We start from the raw sequence: 17708 nt of genomic DNA, 5'->3' as shown, positions 1-17708 counted from the left end.
ATATATTTATGCCACAATGTACTAAACATAATAGGGCCAAGGTCATGTTTCACATACATCAGGCACAATCTTTACTGGGTGATATAGCCCCGTGTGGTATTGCCGCTCACTCTTGACAGTAATGTTTCAGCTGAATGGCAATTGTTATGGTGCTCAAGGAAGGGAGAACCACCCAATCTCCCACATATGATCCCAGCAGATCTGCGTTACAAACAACACCAAGCCTGAGTACACACATATCAAGTTATCTCATTGGTAATTGTAACATAGGTATTTGTAACACGAATATGCCCCGTTACCTCGCATGCTTTTTTAACACATGCCATTACAACACGGTCATCACAACGACCGCGTTGTAACAACGCATGCCATTACAACGCAAGTAAGAACAACAACTTGCTCTAGGGGGGGTGCTGGATGTTTATAATTTACTATATCATCTCCAGTCTGTGCAACAGTAGGGAAGGTGTTGGATTTTAAATCCAACACCTTCTGACCCCTAGACCAAGTCATCGTTCCAACTTCCGGAGTAATGGCATGTGTTGTAACAACGTGGTTGTTGTAATGACCGCTTTGCAATGGCATGCAGTGAACCGGTTTTGTGATATTACCTTGTAACACTATTCGGATTCTTGTGATCTTCTTTTTTTTTCTTTGATGTTCCAGCCAACATGTGTTTCGTCATCCGCGAATAAGACCCACAACTTCCTCAGCGCTGGAAAGACAATTATGTAAACTAATAATAGTATTGTGTACATGGTCCTTTACATGGTACATGTACTTAGGTGGAAACCCACACTTCAATGTGTATCTATGATACCCAGGAAAAAAACTAAAAATGTGATACGTCATATTCGTGCCCATGTATGACACATAACGTTCGTGTGTATTGGAGTTATATCATTATCACATAACACGTTATTGTGGGACATGGTGCAACTATGAATATCACTGAGAATGCAAGTCAGTGATAAGAACCACAAACTCACTTGTAGGGAATCGAGAAATAGGTGCTCATATCCCTAGTCCTTCACAGTGAAGTAAAAAATGTTTAAGCTATGCACACGAAACGATATAAGATAGTATACCTCCCTTGAAGCGATAATTTGCGGTTAGCCTAAAATAATGATGTAATTGCTCCGTAAGCATTTGTACAGAATTCATATATCATTTTGAGAATGCCATATAGTATTAGCAAAGACAAGTTACTTATACCTCTCAGCCGGTTATACTTCCGTCCCATCCAGTAGGTAGTAAAGGTACAGTCAGTAATATTCCAAACAGTGCATGTCAAGGTGTCCAATTCTGGACATCAGTTAGTTATGTCAATACAGGGTGCCCAGAGGGGTAGACCAAGTCTAAAGTGATTAGTAACTAGCTTCTACTAATATATATATATGACTAAAGAGTGCGAACGTTCACCCCAAAACTAGGTCAATAGAATCCCCAGTCCATTGTATATCTGGTGGACGAAAAGGAACTGTTTCATTATCGGGTGAATGTGAGCCCAGAGCTAAAATAGTTAACGCTAATAATAGGCTGAGCAAGAGTATACAGTGTGGCCAATTGCTTTAACAGAGCTAGATCTTACCTGACACTCACACCGATCCACGTCGTGTTGTTGGGTAAATATTGAGAGGGCATCCAGTATTGCCCGGTAAATTCACTGCAAATATGGCAAAACGCTTAGTAAACTGTCACTGGTTACAGTGTGGTAGTATGTAGCATCCAGAGGACCCCGATCTGAGCTACCAAGTACGGGCGCCTTTTTGCCTCCCCAACGGGCTCCAAATACATCTGTAGCGTGTATGGGGATAAAGGAAACAGGAAGTAATATAGTAAATGCTCAAACACTAGAATGCCTATTCGGGTCTACATGGCCTCTGGATCAGCCATGTTGGAATTCCACGCCAGGTGGGCCGGGAAGAAAAGCATCAGTCACATCATAGTGTATGCAGGAAGTATACCACGGACCAGATAAATGGCAAATTTCAGCCGCCATGTTTTAACATTCACAATTACGTGATATACATGCTAAAATGTAAATGCCGCAAATTCTATATCGGCAGCACTATCAGACCGTTGAAGGAACAGATCAATGAACATGTAAGAGCCATTAAATATCGGGATACCAGATATCCCACGGCCATACAGAATAATGAATGTAATTTTCGTGGTTTACACAAGACATTTACTTTCTGTGATATTGACCACGTGGAAACAGATCCAAGAGGGGGCAACAAGGAACTCAGCCTTAGGCATAGGGAGGCTACTTGGATTATGCGATTACGAGCAGTTGAACTCGGCTTGAACCTGGATAGCTACACTATTTTCTTGGTGATTGATAACTCACTATGTACTGATGTCTGACAACTTGCTGTACTACATGCATATCACATACTGTATTGGTAAGAGTTATTTATGTATCAGATGACAAAATGTCTGAATTATAGACACACCATGCAACTTCTGTGGCAATACCTAATGTGTGATCTTGTTGTGTTGATATTCATCTTCTCATAAGAACACGTATACAACATGTATACAATATGCTGTATTTTATTTTACGTCTTATTGAGGGACGTGATGTAGTATCATATCTTACGGAATGCATGATCAGTTTGGATATCTTTCTCCATTCCCCTAATTTTATGTCGCCGACTGACTATTGTCTGATGTTCATTGTTATATGTACCCTCTTTAGTAATATTCTAGCTCTTATCGACTTATCTTGGTGTACTGCCCCTGCAAACATAAACATGTAGTTTCCAATCGTATTCCTAAAAACTGCTGTACACTGACTTTCAGCCTATGCTACCTTTTAATTTGATCTGTATCAGTGAAACTGCCCCCCACACGGCAATCTGTACATCCCAATCCATTCTTATATCGACTCATAATATTCATATTTCAGCTCTTTTAGCTGACTATATGATTTTGTATGTCTCATTGATGAATACAGGCCCCAGCTAGGCCCGCGGAGTACAAGGGTTCGCTCTCCTGTAACAAAAACTGGAAGGAAGTTGGCACGGAAACTGCAAAGTACAAAGACAGAGTTTATTAACCCTTAAGGGTGGTCCTACAACCTATACAACACTCTTCAGTATTGCATAGGGTAGCACAAAGAACTTGCGTACATGGTCCCCTTTTATACACAAAAGAGGGGTTCATAAGTGGGTGGATACAACATGAAGCGAAATTCATTACCTTTTATGGGCATTTTCGATACAGAATCAATATGTGGGCGGAGTAACTAATTTCCTGAGCCCGCGAAAACATGTTCAAGCAAGGACTAACTGATTACAGATGTGGTCAAGTCTGGGCATGCGCCAGACGGACAAAGGAGATATTTATAGACTGTTACTAGGCAGATTACAAGAACAACTAGCAAAGAGGTAGGACTCTTCTCGTGCTGAGCACGTGGAGACACGACAATACAAAATGGAGTCCGGACATTAGTCAACATAAGACTAGAAACATGTTTCAACTAGAGAGAATTCATGTCTTTAGTGAATGCTTAATCATATCGCTGTTTTAGTTTTCAACAGACGACCCTTTCAGCATTTACTGAAGACATTCGGCTTATTAGGATAATCATCATATATGTCAATTTTCATCATCTCTTCTACCTCTTTAGTTAAATGTTTCTGATAGGTGACATTGGCGATAGCTTTCTTATCAGGAATACAGAATGATACACATAGGGAACAAAGTAAAGGACCACATTGGACACAAATGCAACAAGAAAACAGAATTGCTACAATAATACAAAGACCAGTCAAAACCTTCCACCCCCATGTGGTGATCATTGCCCAAAACCATCCAGACAACGTCCAAGTGCCATTTTCTGTATGGATTTCAGCTGCAATCTTATGTAACCTATTGATAGCATTATAAACTGATGGCGTATGGTCAGGAATAAACACACAACAACTACTTCCGATAATTTTACACGCTCCACCTCGGTCAGCTAACATAACATCTAATACCATACGATTCTGTAATGCAACAATTCTAGTAATTTGCAATTCTTCCGTAAGATTCCCAAGAGCAGCAGCGGTCTGATTTGTCACAGCCACTACAACTCTTGTTAATCTTCGAACTTTCCTACTATTTAGGGCAGCTCCAACAAAGAAAAACAATCCTAAATTAAAATCAATATACTGCTGTAAGCTAGTATCAGTTTGGTCAACGTCATCAATAGATAGAGTACGTTTATACCTATTTACAGTCACATTATTCAACAACTTCAAATCTTTATGATAAGATGCAGGTGCTAAGAATACGGGAGGTAATAAGAATGCTACATAGCATACTCCGGACAAACCGGCCGGTAAACGATAGTAACCCTTATTCCCACATACGAAGTATGTGTTATGGGAAGCTAAGAAAGTACTGTTATTTAACCCGTCCATGTTCAGGATAATGATACAGTCACTAACACCAACAGGAATATAACCCACACTCTGGACACACAGGTCCGCTTGAGCTTGTGCCACTTGAATCACAAAGCGCTCTTGTCCTGTAGTGTCTCTGGTGTTCGTGAAGATGTAGGGAATTGATTCATTGTCTGGTCGATACTCTTCCCATTCCCATATTGTCCCATTCGCTTGTGGATAACCATCCTTATCTTGATGACACTCCCTATTAAGTCTAAAAAGTAATCGTCCCACTGTAGGTTTCCGTGTGGCAAACAGCAAAGTGTACCATGCTCTACAGGAGCCATTATGAGAAAAAGGAAGAGGTGTGAATGGCGTTCCTCCTTTCTTCTGATGAGCTGGCATCATACCACATATCCAACAGTTCGTAGCATTCGTGGCAACGTGTGTATGATGCAACATCTGGATGAAAGTGTTATTCAAATAAGACTGACGATGCTTCAGTTCTTGATACGGAAGTGTATAAAAGTAGTGCTCCTCAGGCACTGGAGTAGTCAAAACAAGCAACTCCCGGGCAGGAGTCACATCCTCAACAAACCGTGTGGTTATACCAACAATAGCTACTGTAATGATAAAACCTGTTGCGCAAAGAATCTTCTACTTCTCCATCTTAGAGTAAAAAAAAGTCAATATCTTCCTGAAACTAAAAGGTTGTCAGAACTCTTCCCCTTAGGCAGCGGTTGATTTCTTCACCAGCGGGCCAAGACGGGTGTCGCTACACTAATGCAGGGCTGATCCCCCCCCCTTGCCACATTGGCTCTCCGTTTCACTAACCTAAGGGCCGTTCTGACAACTTTGGATACAGCAGTCACTTCCTCGGTCTGAGGTGATATCTTCTTCCTCCAGGAATCGCTTGGTCCGGAAAGAGCTCCTCAGTGTCGTTCGGTTCCACAGCACGGCCTTTCTCCGCAGTCAGAATTTCTCGATGGTCGGTCAATACAGCAGGCTCCACCAATCCGGGCGGCACTTTGCGACAGTGCAAGGAATGGATCCAGTTCTTTCGATTGGAAACTCGCACAGCTGTCCTCGTTGCGAGCAAGACTTGCTCAGGACCAACCCATCTCGGCTCCAGACTGTTCGACCTTTCGAAAACCTTCAGCATCACCTGGTCCCCAGGTCGGAGATTATGACATTCACCTGTGGACCGATCAGGGAGCGCTTCTCGAACCTGTTGATGAATAGAAACCAAATTATCCGTTAACTGTGCCAGATAATCATTCATCATTACACAAGGTACATCATGCAGTGACTTAGGTTTTGGTGGACCCCAAATATTCATTGGGCGTCCAAAGACGATCTCATAAGGTGTGAGACCGGTCCGAGAATGCGGTATCGATCTAATTGACAATAATGCCAGCGGTAAAGCATCTGGCCAAGTCAAAGAAGTCGAAGCTTGGATCCTAGCGATCTTAAGCTTCAGAGTACCGTTATATTTCTCTACCAATCCCGCAGACTGAGGGTGAAATACTGCATGGAACTTCTGGGTAATGCCTAGACCCTTCAGGATATACTTTATAACATCTGCTATAAAATGAGGTCCGCTATCACTCCATAGCAATCTGCAAACACCGTATCGAGGGAAGAACTCCTTCAATAGCATTTTGGCTGTAGTCATTGCAGTATTGTCTTTCGTAGGGTATGCCTCAACCCATTTTCTGAAGGCACAAACCACTACTAGAACATACTTCAGATTGTTACAGCGCTCAAGCTGAATGTAATCCATCTGTAAAACCTCAAAGGGCGCAGTAGGTGTTGCAAATCCTCCTGCTGGAGTTTGTGTACCCTTTCCTGGGTTATACCTCAGGCAAATCATGCAAGTCTGCACTACCCTCTTTGCCGTACTAGCGATCTCCGGATGCTCCCAAACTCGTGTGAGTAGTTTAACAATTGCGGAAGCTCCGACATGCGCTAGCCATCTGAACCATAGGTTGTACGAAGGCTGTGGGTAACTTCCATTTATCCATCTGCTTATTTCTCCAACATCCTTCGTCATCTAATTCTCCATCATTGGACCATTGCTCCCGTTCCTTATCGGAAGCGGTCCTCTGTATTTCCAGCACCTCTCTCCTAGCATCGTGCCATCTTTCTGCCTGTGACTTCACAACATACATTGCAGTAGCACCAGGCTGCATCGCAGTCTCTCGTGCCACCCGGTCTGCCAAAGCATTCCCTTCTCCAATTTTATCAACCACTTTCTTATGGGCACTACATTTAATTATAGCAATCTTCTTTGGATATGTTAATGCAGTCAAGAGGTTGTGGACTAACTCCCCGTACATTATCTGTGCTCCATGTGACGTTAGAAACCCTCTCTCCTTCCAGAGTAGGCCGAAATCGTGCGCTACTCTGAAGGCATAGCGGCTATCTGTATAAACATTCACACACAATCCTGCACTGAGCTCACATGCTCGTGTTAATGCTATCAGTTCCGCTGCTTGAGCTGATTTCTGTGGTATGCGTGCTGTCTCCACTATTGTTTGCAGTGTGGTGATTGCATACGCTGCTGAAGTCGTACCATCTGGAAGCTTCAGGCATGATCCGTCCACCCACAGTTCTCCATCTACATCTGTAAATGGCGTATCCTGGAGATCAATACGACCCTTTGTCTGTTCCTCAGTCACAAGAATACAGTTGTGTGCCTTCCGTGCTTCAGACTGAGTTTCCGGAAACGGCAACAATGTGGCCGGGTTTAACGTTACACACCTCTTTAACGTAATATGAGGAGCCAAAAGCGTCAACTCATATCCCGTTAAACGGGCACTGGTCAAATGCTGCGTCTTTGTCTGATTAAGCAGGGCATCAACAGCATGGAGGACTAATACCAACAGTTTGTGAGATAACACAATTCCCTCACTTTGACGTATTGACACAGCTGTCGCCGCAACCGAGCGAAAACAACCAGGCAATGCTCGGGCAACAGGATCAAGTACGGCTGAAAAATATGCACAATGGCGCTGCTTGTCGCCGTGCATCTGCACTAAAACTGATAATGCACATCCATCTTTCTCATGCACATACAGTGAAAAGGGCTTCGTATAGTCAGGGGTCCCTAACACTGGTGCTGAACAAAGGGCCAGTCGCAATTTCTGAAATGCAATTTCACACTCGTTCGACCAGGGAAGAGGAATTGGTGTGTCCTTTGTCAAAAGGGCTAACAATGGTTTAGCTATGTGTGAAAACCCCAATATCCATTGCCTACAAAAAGAAACAAGACCCAAAAATGCACGCACGTCCTTCTGTGTGGAAGGCACTGGCGTGTCCAAAATTGCTTGAATACGATCTGACGTAAGTGCACGCCCCTCCTTAGACAAAAGGTGACCCAAATAAGTCACCTTTGGTCTACAGAATTGCAATTTCTTCTTCGACACCTTGTGATTGTGAGATGCCAAAAAGGAAAGCAAGGATAACGTACTCTTCTCACACAGCTCAGGAGTGTCAGCCGCCAACAAGATGTCATCGACATATTGTATAAGGGCGACACCCTCGGGCAGAACAAAGAAATCCAATTGCCTTTTCAATGCTTGACTGTAAATACTAGGGCTTTCTGTATAGCCCTGAGGGACTCTACAAAATCTATAAGACCTATTATTCAGAGTAAAACCGAAAAGGTATCGGCTATCAGGGTGAATAGGGATCGAAAAGAAGGCATTTTTCAAATCAATAACTGAAAACGTGGTCGCCGTTGGCGGGACCAAAGTGAGTAACGTCGTGATGTCAGAAACCACTGGATACTGAGGTATCACAATCTTGTTCACTTCCCTTAAATCAATGATAAACCGATAAACCCTGGTATCCGTATCTTTCTTCAAAATGGGTAGGATAGGACTGTTACAAACATTTTAGGGAACTTCTTCCACTACTCCCGCCTTAATCAAATCCTGCACAATCTGTATGAGTGCCTCCTCCCCCTCCTGGGAAATACGATACTGAGGGAGGCGTGGTAGCACCACACCCTCCTGGACACTAATGTGGACAGGCGGAATCACCATCTGTCCCACATCAGTATCCGAAGTGGCCCACAAAGAACGAGGGACGGAAGCTAATGCAGTCTCCTCCGCAACCACACACATCCGGTCTGTCATCGGGTGATTATCATTTAATATCACACGTACTCCAGCGGGGGAGCAGCGGATCGTAGCTCTGAAGTGCTTGAGCATATCAAGACCCATAATGTTATCAGGCGTGTTCGGGGCAAGCAGGAACGGACAGGGTGCAGAAAAGGGATCAACATGGAATGCAAGGGGTCGGGAAAGAGGGCTTCGAGAGAGTGTACCATCAAACCCTACCGATGTAACCATGAAGCCAGATGGGGGAGCCCTCGGAAACAATTGTTTGGATAGCGCACTGCGGGTCGCCCCTGTATCAACTAGGAACCGATCAGTAGAACCCAAAACCTTTGCTGAAACATAAGGACCCTTCTGATCAACCGGCACTTCAACTGATTCCAACCCCCATCCAACGCATTCCTATGCATGCCGTGAATCATGGTACCCAGAGCTGTCAATCCCTGACATTTGGTACTGGTGCTGTCGATCAAATACATTGGGTCTATCTCGCTGCTTCGCGTTAGGTTCAAAGCGAGCACGATCATTAGAGTTCCCTCTATAATTAGAAAAGCCCCCTCTTCCTCTCGGCGGTCCCTGACCACGTCCCGGACGAGATGCATACAACACCGGACAATCTCTGGCCCAATGACCCGACTGTTTACAATACGCACATTGATTTCTATTTACATCTGACCGACCCGAAGGGGGACCATAGAATCCTCCCCTACCTCTATCGACACCCCGACGAGGCGGACCATACACTTGCGCTAACATCACCTTTGTTTTCAAATCTTTCGATTTCTTCTCCTGCCCCTTCGCTTCTTGTTCCTGACGCTCATAATACTGAGCCATAGTCAGGAGGGATGCCGGAGACGAAGTGGACCAGGAACTTTCACTCGCTTTTAAACGAACTGCTATTCCCGGTAATAAATTCGCCACATATTTATCCACAAAAAGATGTCTACCCGTATCATCCGTAAGTGACTGACCACTAAAATCGTGAAATGTCTCCTCAAAACGCGTAAAGAAATCTGAGACTGATTCATCAACCTTCTGTTTACACGATGCTAACATATTCCAGTCAATCTTTTTAGGGGGAATAATCGTTTTCAACTTAGTCAAGATAGCAACGGGAAGATCTAAAATAATCTGCGGTGGTTTTTGCGCGGGTTTTCTTTCCCTATCCTCATCCTCAATTTCAGACCACTTAGCCTTAAAAGCGGGAACATCATCCACCTTCCGCACAGATCTCCACATATCCGGTGGTAATATGAGCCCAAAGAACAAATCTATATCTGCTAAAGTCATAGTACAAGAATTCAAGGCCCCTTCGACCTCTTCATAAAAGGCCGCTGGGTTTTTGCGGGGGTCAGGTAAAGCATTCTTCAATGCCATAACATCAGCCCTATGCCAGGGAGTATAGACCCAATTATACACAAAATATCCCTTAGCATCAGCGGAAGTAATATCCGAACTAGTTCCCGCTCCTTTAGGAGGAACATACAAAGGTGCTGCCTCTCGCATCGGTTTAGCATGCACTAGTTCGCTCTTATCTGAGTGGGAGGTAGATGACTGGTCGTCGCCGACACATCGATTCGACTGCTCCTGTTCCCCTGCCTTTTGGCGCGCTCTCTCCTTAAGGTCACTCGCCGCGTCCCGTAATGCAAACAGCCGTCGAACCGCCTCAGGTGCCTTAGAGGGAGAAAAAACACCGTTACGCAATGCTTTAGCATCTAATACCACATCATCAGGCTCAAAAACTTCTGAATATTTTCGAAAGGCAGAAATCACTTCATCAGAAAAGTGTCCCAAAAAATACAACTTCTCTCTATCCTGCCACTTTTCCCAAGAGTCCAACAATTCAGTGAGGGATAACTTGCCCTTAAGTGCACGGAGAGAAATTTTCCGAAGCTCACTCATACGCTCGACTGACAACATAGACCGCGTGTCTACCTTATCCGAAACCAATCCAGACTCCTGCGATCTCGGGGCGGACGCGCCAACATAAGGGGGCGGAGAACGATCTAATAAAGAAAAATCATCTTCAAGATTAGTAAGGACAGGATAAAGTGGCTGGCGGACAGCATATTGACCCGACACTTGCAACCTACGCTCTTTCTCTTGCCTCTCCGCCAGTTCTCTTTCCTCCCGACGCTTCGCTTCCTGTGCTCGCACATGATCATTCTTCCGTTGCTCTTTATCAAACAGCGCTTTCTCACGTTTCTCTCGCTCACGCACTTCCTTCACCCATAACCGTACACATTCAAACATGTCTTGCCGAGCACGCCGTTTACACATACACTGTTCCACATACTCAATCTTACGCATATCAAACGATCCATACAAAGGCCAGCGCAACTCAGGATCCTTTTTGGTGTATTTCCTCCATACTGTGCTGTACATTATAGAAGAAAGACCATGCTTCACATACATATCCCTATTAGGAGTCCCCTCTGGGGGGGCTGGAGCAGATCCCTCAAGGTTTAACCGGTTTCCAAAACAGCAGCACCACTTACGGAGTGCGCTAAAAGCAGGCATGCTCAAAAATAATGCAAAATATGCATTATTATCAAAAATGGCACTTAAACGTTGCGCCGTTCAAATTTACACAGCTCCGGAGAAATATCTCCACATTACCTGCCTATATGTGTTGCAACGCATATATTCTCACAGTAATCAATACAAAGCATGACCGGTCATCACAAAACCAAACTCAAATAGCCAACCCAGGCTTCAAAACTCGGAGCAAGTACCGTACAACGGTTCTTACCAATCAAGAGTATCCAGATTCCAACTGCCAAGCTCCAAAATTCGCCCAAACGGCTGTCACGGCAAAACCGACAGAAGAGGTCTCAGTCGAGGACCGGCGCCACCCAGAAGGTCAGTTCGGAAGGAGAGGAAGAAAACCTCGGGATGCCAGGGCTAAAAAACGCCACTGGCAGTGATCACATCCCCGGCCAAATTCCTCACCTTCGTCACGACCAGTCCTTCGAGCATCCGAGTCGCCGATGAGCCCCACGTGACGGGCGCCAATTGATGAATACAGGCCCCAGCTAGGCCCGCGGAGTACAAGGGTTCGCTCTCCTGTAACAAAAACTGGAAGGAAGTTGGCACGGAAACTGCAAAGTACAAAGACAGAGTTTATTAACCCTTAAGGGTGGTCCTACAACCTATACAACACTCTTCAGTATTGCATAGGGTAGCACAAAGAACTTGCGTACATGGTCCCCTTTTATACACAAAAGAGGGGTTCATAAGTGGGTGGATACAACCTGAAGCGAAATTCATTACCTTTTATGGGCATTTTCGATACAGAATCAATATGTGGGCGGAGTAACTAATTTCCTGAGCCCGCGAAAACATGTTCAAGCAAGGACTAACTGATTACAGATGTGGTCAAGTCTGGGCATGCGCCAGACGGACAAAGGAGCTATTTATAGACTGTTACTAGGCAGATTACAAGAACAACTAGCAAAGAGGTAGGACTCTTCTCGTGCTGAGCACGTGGAGACACGACAATACAAAATGGAGTCCAGACATTAGTCAACATAAGACTAGAAACATGTTTCAACTAGAGAGAATTCATGTCTTTAGTGAATGCTTAATCATATCGCTGTTTTAGTTTTCAACATCATGAGAATATGTAATTGATACACACATCAGGATTTACGTGATAACTAGGGCGATTACAGGCATCTCACTCTCTATCGGTTATAACCCTGGATAGTAACCTGATATAGCAATAATCAGATACTACACACAAATGTTCAAACATGGCAGCTGAATTTTGCCGCGATCCGTGTTATTGGAGATCAGGAAACTAGATCTAAAAGAAGCCACAGAAAACAACTATGAGATTCTAAAGGAGATCATTAGGAAACATCAAGAGGATATAAAGCAGAGAAAGGCACGCAAGCTAAAAAGGGATGAGGTGGATTACAAATAGGGTACAATCTTCACCTTTGCGAAACACTATGACTATTTAGTGGCCAATAATAATAGAGAACCAAGGGAAAAACACTTGGGACACCACCCCTGTCAGTTCCAGTTCCACCTCCTTAAGTACAGTACCTACTAGCGAGGGTGAAGCCGAGTCATTAACGACAGGAAATAACACTAACAGCCGTTTTTTTACGGGAGGTGGTAAGAATAAAAAGAGGGGATCAGGGAGCAGCCAAAACATACGGCAAATATAACAAAAAGACCAGGAAGGGCATGAGAGGAGGCACAGGAAGAAGAAAGGAAAGACATAAAACTGAGATCCATGGACAAAAGGAATTAGAATCAGCCAGGTTAAGGGAGTGGAGGTGATCAATTTAACCAATAGAGTACTTACTAAAGACATGACAACCTTATTGGAAAAAGGTATCAGCTCCTGTCCTAAAGAATATGGGGATATTTGCAATTCCATTATTGGTCTATTTAAATTAGTAAGAAACATAAAATAAAACAAATTCTTCACAAATAACCCTACACCTAATAAAACAGTGAAAACATACCCTGCAGAGTATTTTTCTGATATTTTGACTATACAGAACAGTAGAGCCACAGAATTACATTACTGAGTGGCAATAATATACTTATTGTGGTGATTGGGCCCTCAGGCCCGCATGCAGATAACGGATGGACACAGACACAGGATTACTGGTGCAATCAACTGGCCACGAGCACGTGCGCTCGGCCCCTTTTATTGACAGGGTCACCTGACTCGTGACGCCTGTGGTGGGTGGGTGTTCAGTGTGGGTTACAGTAAAGTGGAACACTAGACTGTATCCAGCCGGATACTACATCCCTCCCAAACTTTAATGAAAGTTCAACCAAAATGAAGTCCGAACCTGTGGGAGTAAACACAAATTACAAATAAAACAGAAGTTGGTGATCAGGACTTCCACGTAGTCTTTTTGCTGATGGTCAACTGCCGGCGAGGGTGTTCTGACAGCCGGGACCACTCCGTCTCCTTGGCACGATGCCCGAGTGCTCTACGGATGTGTTCTTTTGGACTTACACCGTGGAAGTGCGCCTCACAGTCTCTTTCTTGTACCGCCAACGGTGGAAGTGTGGGTGAAATGATGGTGGACCAGTGTTATTCAACTTTCTGCTGTATGCCCTGGTAGAGGTGTTTCCTCCCACTAGTAGTTGTCTTCGTATAGGACTCACCGTTGCAGGATATCCCTCTCACGGATACCCCTCTCTCGTGGGTGTCCCCTCTCACTGGACGACCCGGAGGCCCTTTTGTTGCCAGGCTTCCACTGGACCGGTTGACCGCGCCTGGTCGCTCCAATCGCGTTGGAGGAGTCGCTACGGGTCCTTTTTCCGTGTCCGAAGTTCCACCTAAAAGGGTGCTGTTGGCACTTGGTCCTTCGCGCTCTGCCTCTGTTCTCCTGGGATCTCCAGAGCCAGCTTCAACAGTCCATCTCTCGTCTTGAGATCCGCTGCCACCGGTGTCCCTGAGGCCTCTGCCCCTTGGATGTCCACGGTCCTGTTTCCGTGACGTCCCAGAGGTGGTTGTTACCAACGGACCGGCCTGCTCGTCTCTGTCATTCCCGGGTGACCTTCGGGTTAGCGCATCGACATATACTCCTAGTGGTGCTGATGTTGTGTTCCAGGTACTGCGTCTGGGTGTCCCTGCACCTTCGCACTTCCCTCTTCGGGTACTCCTTCTGGTGTGTGTGTGTTGACCTGTCACGCACGCCTCTGTGCTCTTCTCCTTTCCTCTTCGGGTGTTCTCCTTCTGGTGTGTGCGTGTTGCTCTGTTGCGCACACCTCTGTGCTCTTCTCCTTTCCTCTTCGGGTGTTCTCCTTCTGGTGTGTGCGTGTTGCTCTGTTGCGCACACCTCTGTGCTCTTCTCCTTTCCTCTTCGCGACGTGATCCAGTCTTCCTGCCTTTTGCTCGTCCTTACCAGGCTTCCTCGTGTAGCGTGCACTCTACGCGTTTCCCTCTGGTCTTGTCCCGCCACTAGGACACTGTCTTCTTTTCGCTCTGTGACTGGACCGGTCGTCGCGACCTTCTGTCTCGTAGTTGCTTCTGATTTCGAGTGATGTTGATGTTGCTGGACCTCTTGTCATTCTCCTCCTGGTCCTCTTTGTGAACCTCTCATGGGGTTCTCTTCACTGACGTCCCTTCGGACTTCCTCTTCTCTTCAGCTCTGACCTCTTGGCAGGTCAGTGCACTCTCCGACCTCTTGTAGGTCTGCATCCTCCTTGCGACCAACTGGTGGTCATCGTCGTCCTCCTTGCGACCATCTTGCTGGTCGGCTTCTTCCTCCTTGCGACCATCTTGCTGGTCGGCTTCGTCCTCCGCGCGACCATCTGGGTGTGGTCGGCAACCTTCGCGCGACCATCTGGGTGGTCGGCAACCTTCGCGCGACCATCTGGGTGGTCGGCAACCTTCGCGCGACCATCTGGGTGTGGTCGGCAACCTTCGCGCGACCATCTGGGTGTGGTCGGCAACCTTCGCGCGACCATCTGGGTGTGGTCGGCAACCTTCGCGCGACCATCTGGGTGTGGTCGGCAACCTTCGCGCGACCATCTGGGTGTGGTCGGCAACCTTCGCGCGACCATCTGGGTGTGGTCGGCAACCTTCGCGCGACCATCTGGGTGGCCGGCTTCACGAGGTGCGTCACGGCGTGCGACTACCTGTGTTTGCTGAATTGTCGAGTGCTGGTGCATGCATCTCTTCGTACCGTCGCGGTCCATCCTCAGAGTCGCGTTGCTCCTTGCGCTGTGTGATTTCTTGATGTGGTGGCTTCTTGGCGCCACTGGGGCCACTGGGTGTACTCTCTGCGCGCTCCTCAACCTCCTTTGTCCCTGGAGCAGTGTCCGCTTTTCTTGCACGTCTTCGCCCTTGCCAGGTGCTGAGCTCCTGAATCTTCGTTCGCTTGTCTGGTGTTGCTCCTTTTCTTACTATTGCAGCGACAACCTGTGGCCACCAGGTACCGCTGCGCTCTCGCTCTGTCTCAGCTTCGTGCTTCTGGTGGTCCGCGCCACCGCTCCGTCGACCTGCTCCTGGTCACTCCTCTTGGCGCGCTTGTGTCTTCTTTCTTCTTCCCTTCTTGGAGTTTCAGCACTCCTGGCGCGTTCCGGCACCTTGTCTCTTCATCCTCCCAGGCAGTGTGACGGCTTGGCGCCACCGTGGCATGGCAGCTTTGCTGCACCAATCCCCCGGTCTCCTGTTGCTACTGGGTTTTCTATGGCTTGCTGTAGGCTTGTATGCTTCTTTTCTGCAGTACCAACATTGTCCACTGGGTGGCAGGGGAGCACTTTTCCAGGCACCGACAGTCTTTCCTCTAACTCTCTGGGCTTTTCCTAATTAGCAGCTGGGTCTCCGTGCAGCTTTGACGCTGGGATCAGAGCCTCACTCCTGGGTTCACAGCACAGGACTCATGCAGCCAAAGTGAGTGGTAAGGCATTTCGGTTTTCTCCTCATCTACCCTATGTGTGCTGCTGCTGGTGAGCGTTTGTTCCTCCCGGTGCACCTGTACTTAATTCTGGGCTCAGCAGCCCTCTCTCCTCTCCTGAGTTCTGGTTGGCTCCCGCCTGGGGCACCTCGCGCTTCACCGCGCCGCTGGCCTTCCGCTGCCTGTGCTTTGATCTCCTTGGGGAGGGTGGGGGCTTATTAACTGGGTCCCTCGCGATGCGCCTTTGTCCTGCGATCTGTCCCGCCCCCGCAGCCGGCCTCCTCGTTGCTCGGGCCCTGCGGGGGGGGGGTGTCGGCGCTGGTGCTGCGGGTGGGCTCCTCACTTGCTTTCTGCTTCGTCCGCCCCTTCTCCTTCACGGGCTGTGCAGGGGGGGGGGGGGTGATGGCACTTGTCGGATCGGCCGCGTCGGTCTCCTCGCGCAGCCGGTGATGCCACTGCTCCTTCCCAGTGACGGGGCCGCTCGCTGCTGTTCCCCGCCGCGGCAGCCGCACACGCTTCCTTCTCTGCGCAGGGGCGGGGCTGGGCTGAAGCTGGCGCCGGAGTCTGCTCTCCGCGTTGGTCCGCTCTCCCCCGCTCCCGAGGCCGCTTCTTATGGCACACGCCGGCCGGGGCAGGGGAGGATTAGCGCCATTGCCGCGCAGGGGAGGCGGAACGGGTGTTGGTGATTCACTGGGGGTCTCGGCGGGTCAGTGGCAGGTGCCCGCCGGGCTTCTTGGCTTCCTTTCTCGCCCCCCTTTTCGCGCTCCAGCCCCTTATCCTCCGGGCTCACCTTCGTCCGTCAGATGCGGATCTGGGTCACTCTTCCAGTGACACGGCAGTCTTCCCGCGGGGTGGGCACCCGCTCGGCTGTCTCCGACCCCGGGGCTCTTCACCTGCCCCGTGGTCTATCTTGCGTGTCCGGCGCCGGCTCTCTGGGTCAACCCAGTCGCGGCCGATGCGGGTGGGCACCGCACGGCTCGCTCATCTCTCCCCCCCCCGGCTCCGGATACTACACTTATCGTCTATAAATTGGTATTGAAGGACTTAAACAGACAACTTGAAATCAACCATAAACAGAAGATAGACATAAAGATAACCTGACCAAAAATGAACAGAAGGCCTTAGAGGCACACAAAGAGGTTAGGAACATCGCCAAAAAAGAAGCGGATAACAGGGGCAACATAGTTATCATGAATACAGAAGATTACAGTCAGGAAATCATGACCCAACTGGAAGATACCACATGCTACACCAAACTGAATGAAAACCCCATGGGCCCACTGACTGACCTAATTAACACACATGTGAGAAAATTGATTAATAAAGGCCTGACTGATCAAGACGGGATGATTTTAGCTACTCTTTATGTTATAGCACTCTACACTAGCATCAAAATGGACTTGGGAATTCTGGGAGCCAGAAAATATCTGAATAGAAGACCTGCTAAACAATGGGAACATGTAGAAATGTAACTAACAATGATTGAAAATATTTTGAATAACAATGTATTCTTCTTCGACAAACAATGGTAAAGATAGATACAAGGGGTTGCCATAGGCTTCAGGTTCCCTGCATCTTACGCTAATCTCTTCATGGGATGGTTCAAGGAGAAGTGGATCGGGGGCTCCAAGGGAACCAATTAGTGCAAATCTATCATCTATTGGGGCAGGTACATAGACGGTTGTATGATTTGGTCAGGGACTATGGATAACCTGAAACAATTCTGTGAATATTTGAACTCCAAAGACATGGGCATTAAGTTTACATATAAATACAGTAGAAAGGAAATTGAATTTTTAGATGTGGTCCTATATGTTGATAACAAC

This window comes from Triturus cristatus, chromosome 4_2, assembly GCF_964204655.1.
Source record: "Triturus cristatus chromosome 4_2, aTriCri1.1, whole genome shotgun sequence".
In the NCBI taxonomy this organism is placed as follows: domain Eukaryota; kingdom Metazoa; phylum Chordata; class Amphibia; order Caudata; family Salamandridae; genus Triturus; species Triturus cristatus.
Note: the sequence above shows the minus strand (reverse complement) of the source record.